The sequence below is a fragment of the Dromiciops gliroides genome, chromosome 2 (genome assembly GCF_019393635.1).
Source record: "Dromiciops gliroides isolate mDroGli1 chromosome 2, mDroGli1.pri, whole genome shotgun sequence".
Taxonomy (NCBI): domain Eukaryota; kingdom Metazoa; phylum Chordata; class Mammalia; order Microbiotheria; family Microbiotheriidae; genus Dromiciops; species Dromiciops gliroides.
Window position 1 is genome coordinate 457,774,847 of NC_057862.1, and position 8,156 is coordinate 457,783,002.

At 40.4% G+C, this 8,156-nt stretch overlaps 1 pseudogene; it reads left to right on the forward strand.

Moving 5' to 3' along the window:
* Nucleotides 1–1,164: 1,164 nt before the first annotated feature.
* On the forward strand, nt 1,165–1,533 carry LOC122738932 (annotated as a pseudogene).
* The last annotated feature ends 6,623 nt before the right edge of the window (nt 1,534–8,156 follow it).

An 8,156-nucleotide genomic window follows, 5' to 3' on the forward strand; every position in this document is an offset into this window, starting at 1 on the left:
TCTAGCTGCCCCCTGTTTGCCTCATTCGTAAAATGAGCTATTGAAGGAAATGGCAAATCACTCTAGTGTCTTTGCCAAGAAAACCCCAATTGGGGTCAGGAAGAGTCAGACATGACTGAACAACACTACCATGTGCTTCTCTTTAGGTCATCATGGCTGCTGAGGTGATGGCAGGAGAAATCCTCTCCTCCCAGTATGCCCTTGGAGAAAGGCACAAAGAGGGGGTTCTGGAGAACAGGAGACCAAAGAACGGTGTAATCAATTTGTTAATCCTCAGTTTGGCTATTCATTAGATGTTCACTGTTTCTTTCCTATTAGTTGTCTCCAAACCATGTCCAATCCACTGTAAATTTCATGGGATTCATTAAAGAACTTCTCAAATTGACCACAGGTTTTACTCCCACCCCGCCCTGATCCACAGAAGAGGAAAGGAGCGCAGAGAGCAGATTGATGGAAGGTCACAGAGGATGTTAATGGAAGAGCCAGCACCCAAATCCAGGCATCCCAAGTCCCAGTCTCATACTCTTTCCACCAGACCAAGAAGTAGCCTAATTCTGTACTTTAGGGGGCATTCTAAGATATTTGGCAATAAAACCTACATGCCTCCCTTCTCTCCTATCTCCCAACCTACTGAACATCCAACCACCTTTGAGAGTTAAACTCAAATGTCATCTCCTCCAGGAAGTTCACCCTGATTCCTTCAGTGGGACCTTCCTTGTTCCAGTTTCCACCTTCCCCAACGTATATTCCATATAGCAGTCAGGTTGATATTCTTAAAATATGGGTCTTACACGTTCACACCTTTGCTTAAGATACTTCAGTGATTCCCTGTTGCTTCTAGAATTAAATATAAATTCTTTTTTTGGTGGGAATTTAAAGTCCTTCAACACCTGAATCTACCCTATTCCTCTAGAGTGATTTCCCAGTACTGCCCCTCATTCACTGCCAGTCATATTATACCAGTCAAACGGGCTGGCTCATCATCCACATTGCACCCTCGAGGTTTCCTCTTAGGCTTACTTCTCTTCCCCTCTATACCAGTTCTTAACCTTTTTGCATCATCCATCCTTTTGGCAGTATGGTGAAGTCCATGGATCACTTCTCAAAACAATGTTTTTAAATGCATTGAATAAAATGCATAGGATTGGGTTTGCTGAGCCCAGCATGGTCCACTACAAGGAGCTGCGCGTGTGGGGCTATGGGAACTTCTGCCAGGCGATGGAGCAGCACAGGGGCAAGACCATCTTCTACTTCACAGGTGACAAGGACACAGAGAGCCGCAGCTGGTGTCCGGACTGCATGGAGATGGAGTCTGTGGTCCTGGAGGCCCTCAAGCATATCCCCTAGGATGTAGTGTTCATCTACTGCCAGGTAGGGGACTGGCCCTACTGGAAAGATCCCAACAATGAGTTCGAGAAGAAGCTAAACTTGACCACAGTGCCATACCTGCTCAAGTACGAGATGGCCCAGAAACTGGTGGAGTTGGAGTGTGTGAAAGCCAGTCTGGTGGAGATGTTGTGTGCGCATGACTAAAAAGCCAGAGGAAGCTGTGCTGACAGGCCCCCGACTCAATAAAGGACCCTCGTGATCGATTGTGTGATAGATAGCAACATTAGCCAAAATAATGTTTAGAAAGCCTCTAATGAATGCTTTGCAAACAGAGCACCCTTTATAAATGGTGGAAAAAAATAAAATGCATAGGATTACAAAGGAAACCAAAAGTTAGTGAAAATTAGATCAATTTTTTTTTTCAGGGAGTTGGTGCAAATTCATCCAACCCCTTGAGATTTATTGTAACGATGATCGACTGCAAAAGACTTAGCTACTATAATTAAGACAATAATCCAAGATAATTATGAAGGACTCATAATGAAAAAATGCTATCCACCTCCAGAGAGAGAGATCTGATGAACTCTAAGTGTGAATTGAAGTAATAGTTTTCTCACTTGATTTTTCTTGCCTTTTTTTGGTCATATGGCTAATATGGAAATGTTTTGCATGATTTTACATATATAATTATATCATATTTGGTGAGGGAGAGACTGGACAGAGGGGGAGGATTCAGAACTCTTTTTTCTTTAAGAGGATGTTTAAATGAAATAGATATTTTAAAAAATAAATAAATAATTTACTAATGGGGGGGTGGGACGGGGGAGCATCCTTGCTCTACAATCTCTCTTGGTAATCTCATCAATTCCCATGGGTTTAACTATGCATATTACTCCATATATCTATATCCAGTTCGGGGCTCACCTCTGATTTTCAATCCTCTATCACTAATTTCCTATTTGACATTTTAAACATTTTGCACTTAACATGTTTAAAACTGAACTCATTATTTTTTCCACAAAACAGTCCCCTCTTCCATACTTCCCTATTTCTGTTGAAGGCAATATCATCCCTTCAGTGTCTCAGGTTCATAGCCTTGGCACTATCCTCACTTCACATATCCAATGACTTCTCAAATCTTTCCACTTATAACTTAGTTATATTCCTTACTCCCAACTTCTTCTTTCTATTCACAGAGCTACCAATTTAGTTCAGACCCTCACCACCACTCACCTAGACTACTAAAGCAGACTTCTAATTGATCTCCCTATCTCAAATCGCTCATCACTATAGTCCATTCTACACAACTACTGCCAAAGTAATTTTTCTTAAATGCAGACTTGCCCATGTTACTGCCTTACTTAACAACTCCAGTGGTTTCTTATTGCTCCTAAGATAAAATAAAGACTCCTTTGTTTAGTTTTAAAGACCTACACAATCTGGTCCCAATGTATTTTTTCATCCTCGTTAGACTTTACTATGATCTGGTGAAACTGGTCTTCTCTCCATTTTTCATACACAATAAATACTCCATCTTCTATCTCTGTGGTTTTGGACTGTCTATCCCACATGTCAGGAATGCACCTCCAGCATCATTTTCTGGAAGCCTTTTCTTCCTTTGTGATGCTACATCTTCTACATGAAGTCATTTCTGAGCTCCCTCAACTTCTAGTACCTTCTCTCTCAAAATCTCTTGTAACTATGTGAGATAGATGTGTGTAGGGTTATCTGGGGTTCTAGAACTCTAGTCCACCATTCCAAAGTCTGTCTGTCTGTCTACTCCCCTCTTCCCCCCTCCCTCACTGTCTCTGTCTCCACTCCTCCCACCTTCCTCAATGTCCTCTTAAAGTGTCCCTGAAACAAACTGGTTAGTCTGTTATATAGGTACTCACTCACCAGTCTCTCAGCCAATCAGGAGTCCCTACCTACACCCACCTACACACCATACACACAGCATAGTGCTGTTTCTCCCTCACCTCACTTGGGTGGGAATGACTATATTGTATTTATTTATATTTATATATAATATTAATATTATATGTATATTTATGCTGTAGGTATTTGCATATGGACTCATTCCCCACTCTCCCCTTTAGAATGTAAGCTTTTTGCAAATAGAGATTGTTTTATTCTTTGTACTTCTATCCCCAGCACCTAGCATAGTGTCTGGCACATAGCAGCTGTTTAATAAATCCTTGTTGATTGATTGATGGGTTATAAGGCAACCTGCCTGCTTCCTGGAATGCCTGCTTCCAATTGAACACACATATGAATCAACACTTGGGCTTATTGGAAATGATGAACTCCTTGGCTCTTTCTGGCTATGTGGTATCCGAGTACTGAAAGGACCTGGCATTTTGGCATGAAATAGCAAGCTCTTAGTGACCTCTTGGTTATCTCACTGCCCTGTGACAGCTGATCTAAGTTAAAGGAAGAGATAACTTCTGACTTCTTCTCTTTCTGCAACTCTCTTCTGTAGGAACCAGTGAAGTCTGTTTCTATACTCCCCGTGATGGGAGTTTGGGGGAAGTTGTGGAAGAATGAGGATAGAGTCAACTAAATGAACTTTGACTGATTCCCTGGCTTCCTTTTTTACTTTGCATTTCCTTTTCTGAGTAGGGAATTAAACATTGTTCTTAATGTTCACCTCCTTATAAATTCGAAATGTTCAGAAGTCCCTCTTCCAGTGAACAGAGTAAACTAGCACTGAAGGAAGCTTCAAATCAGAGAAGGAAACCATTGACAAGAGGAGGAACCCACACCCCTGGACTGATTTGCCAGAAAACATGGACTTTGAAGAGTCAAGGTGGAATGTAAAATGCCTTATCAGCAGTCCCACAGACTGATTCATGTTTAGATAGTTTTAAGTACCACCCCCCTGGCTGGCTAGAACAGTAGTTAGCACTACTACTAGTTTAGTTTAAACCAATGAATGCCTGTTAGAGTCTTTTGCATTTTAGCATTCCATTTGTGTATAGGAATAAAATATCTGTCCCGTATCTGTCACATTGTATATTGAGTCTCTTTTTTACTCCTTACTTTGGGAACATGTAATGTCCCCTTCATGGTGTTATGCTGGGTACTCAGGACCCAAGGATTAAAAAAACAGTCCTCTTGCTAAAAATATATTGCAATATTATCAGGTAGAAGCAGTTTTCAAGGCAGTTAATACAGTTTAGGAGGATATAAAATATTTGCTATTGGCAAAGAGATAAAAAGGAAGTCAGCAAGGAATTTTCCTGGGATTTCAGGAACTCCTTGCCAATGTCCTGAAAACTGTTTTTATGTTCTTCTTGTCAAAAGGACCCAGAGTGAGGTCCCAGATCCATCTATCAGGGGACAAAGTTAAGCCCAATTGCCCCAGGACCATACCATTTGTTCCTTGATTTGCAACAGTCCCAGCTGGTATTGTGGGGGAGTTAACTTGTACTGACTGTGATAAAATAATGGAATTTAGCAGATCCCCAGGGGTCCCACCTGATTGGTTTAGTATTTCTTGAATTGGGTGAGAATAAGAAACTAAGTACCTACTTGGGGATGATTAGATTGTAGACACACCTGGTTGGCCCTGAGTGATGTGTTGGTGTACTACCGACATCATAGTGGACCACTCTCAACCAACCAACTTCAAGAACCTCCCCTTTGGGGGAGGGAGAGAGAAAGTAAGAGGGGGAATGCTGGCTCTAGTAAGGTCTCTTTCTGTTTGGTGAGCTTCAAGAGCATACCAGCGAGGGACTGCACAGCTGACTCCCATTGAAACTACAGACCCCAGGTGGTGAGTTATTAGAAGCGAGGCCAGCTCTTCCAGTTAGCTGAGCTGGAAGCAAGTTTGGGGTTTGAGTCAGTCTTTGCTAAAGCCAGGGAGCTTATCCGTTTTCCTCTTCCCCATTTACTTGTCCCTGGCTTTATTAACTTCACCTTTGTTGTAAATTTTATTCCCATTAATAAAACCTGGTTTGTTTGTGGAAAAGAGGCTGTTAATTTCCTTTATTATTAGCCTGGGAGAAATAACTAAAAAAGGCAGTTTGGAAGGGAGGAAACTTTGGACCTAGAGGTCTCTCATTATTTTCTGAACCCCAATATTATGGTGAGCCACCCAATTAACTCTCCCCATAATAAATTTGGCCCCTACATGACCCAATTTTTACCACTAGCTCACAATACCTAGACATGAGACTCAAATCCTAAGCTTTAAAGAATTTATGTTGGGCTGGTTTTGTTTGTTTGTTTGTTTGTTTTACGGGGGAATGGAGAGGAGGAAAGCGAAAGGAGCCTAAACCCTCAAGAGTCTTGACTCTCCCAGGACTAAATCTAGTACTAAACCATATGCTCAGGCAAATGCTCCCAGAGCAAAAGAGTCCCCTTGTGGAGAAGGGAACAGGCACAAAACCTGGTTTTGGGAGCCCAGTAAAGGGTTCTCTCAATGTTGGACCTATAAATGACATCTTGTCTTCCATCTCTATCCTCTTGCTTCAGTTATCCTTAATGCCTTGAGTGCTTTTCCTCTTCACTTCCATCACTTGAAATTCCTTATTCCTTTAGCTCTAGTGCCCTCTATGCAAGGCCTTTCCTGATCCACTCCCCCTCCAAGTTGTTAGTGCTCCCCCCAAGCCCTCCCAAATTACTTTGTGCTTTATACAAATGTTGTATTGCTTTAGTTGTGTCTGTATTGCTTTCTTTTAATATAACGTGAACCCCCTGAAATTGGAAACTGTTTCATTTTTGTTTTTTTTAATCTTAAACACAGTGCCAAGCATAGAACAGGCATTAAAGTGCTTAAGGATTTGAATTGCTGCCCCCTACCCCAGGCACTGGCCTCTCTGTACATCTTCCCAAAGAACTCAAGACTTGTAATTTTGCACTATAGCTTTCTGGGTACATAGCCCCTGTCTTTGATCCTTGACTCCACTTGAGCCATCTCTTGGTGTCCTGAACACTAAAGGATTGAGAGCTATTAAAGGAATAAGATAAGCAAATGCCCTGCTTCATGCTTAGTCCCTTAAGGTTGAAACCATTCATTGCCAACACTATGCTAGCTGCTATTTGCAAGCCTGATTTATAAAGTTCTAGTTAAATGACTTTTCTTCCTTGAAGAAAAATAGTTCCTTTCCATTTTAAACAATAATAATAATATTTAGAGAATATTTACTATGTGCTAGCCACTGTGCTTAGCTCTTTATAAGTAATATCCTATTTGATATCAAGACACTATTATCCTCATTTTACAGTTGAAGAAATTGAGGCAGACAGTGGTTCAGTGACTTGCCCAAGATCACACAGTAAATGCCTAAGGGTATATTTGAACTCAGGCCCAGAACTCTATCCACAGCTTCATGGAACTGATTCTCTCTCTCTCTTTTTTAAATTATAAAAGTATTTTATTATTTTCCAGTTACATGTAGAGATAGTTTTCAACATTTGTTTTTATAAGATTTCTAGTTTCAAATTTTTCCCTCCTTCTCTCCCCCGAAGACAGCAAGTAATCTGATATAGGTTATATATGTACAATAACATTAAACATAATTCTGCATTAGTCATGTTATAAGAGAAGAATCATAGAAAAAAGGAAAAACCTCAAAAAAGAAAAAAAAGCAGTACCAAAAACAAAAGAAACAATATGGTTAAATCTGCATCCATATCCCACAGTTCTTTTTTTTTCCCTGGATTTGGAGAGCATTTGTCATCATGAGTCCTTTGGAGCTATCTTGTATTGCTGAGAAGAATCAAGTCTAATCACAGTTGATCACCACATAATGTTGATGATACTGTGTACAATGTTCTCTTGGATCTCACTCATCATCAGTTTATGCAACTCTTTCCAGGTTTCTCTGAAATCCTCCTGCTCATACTTTGTTATAGCACAATAGAATTCCATTACATTCATGTACCATAACTTGTTTAGCCATTCCCCAATGATAGGCAGTCCCTCACTTTCCAATTCCTTGCCACCACAAAAAGAGCAACTATAAATATTTTTGTACATGTGGGTCCTTTTCCCTTTTTAATGATCTCTTTGGGAAAAAGACCCAATAGTGGTATTGCTGGGTCAAAGGGTATGCACAGCTTTATAGCCCTTTGGTCATAATTCCAAATTTCTCTCCAGAATGGTTGGATCAGTTCACAGCTCCACCAACAATGCATTAGTGTTCCATTTTTTCCACAGCTTCTCCAACATTTATTATTTTCCCTTTTTGTCATATTAGCCAATCTTATAGGCATGAGGTGGTACCTCAGAGTTGTTTTAATTTGCATTTCTCTAATCAATAGTGATTTAGAGCATTTTTTCATATGAGAATAGATAGCTTTGATTTCTTCATCAGAAAACTGCCTGTTCATATCCTTTGACCATTTCTCAATTGGGAAATGACTTGAATTCTTATAAATTTTATTTGGGAACTGATTTTTAAAAAAATGTTTTTTGGTAGGGCAATGAGGGTTAAGTGACTTGCCCAAGGTCACAGAGCTAGTAAATGTCAAGTGTCTGAGGCAAGATTTGAACTCAGGTCCTCCTGAATCCACGGCCAGTGCTTTATCCACTGTGCCATCTAACAGCTCCCGAACTGATTCTTTTTAATCCTAGTGTATTCCTCTTTTCTCTACTGTGGTCAGCTTGGGAAATTCAGCATCTCACCTCTCCTCACTTAACGTCCAGTCTACTTTCCTCTTCGTCCTCCTCCTGCTTCTCTTCCTCCTAATTAACAACATCCAATTCTATAATTTCTTTAATGTTAACAAAATGTTTCCTTGCCAACAGCTCTGTGAAACAGTTTGTACAATTAGGAAAACAATCATATATTTAGATTTGAGCTGGAAAGGGCCTTAGAGGC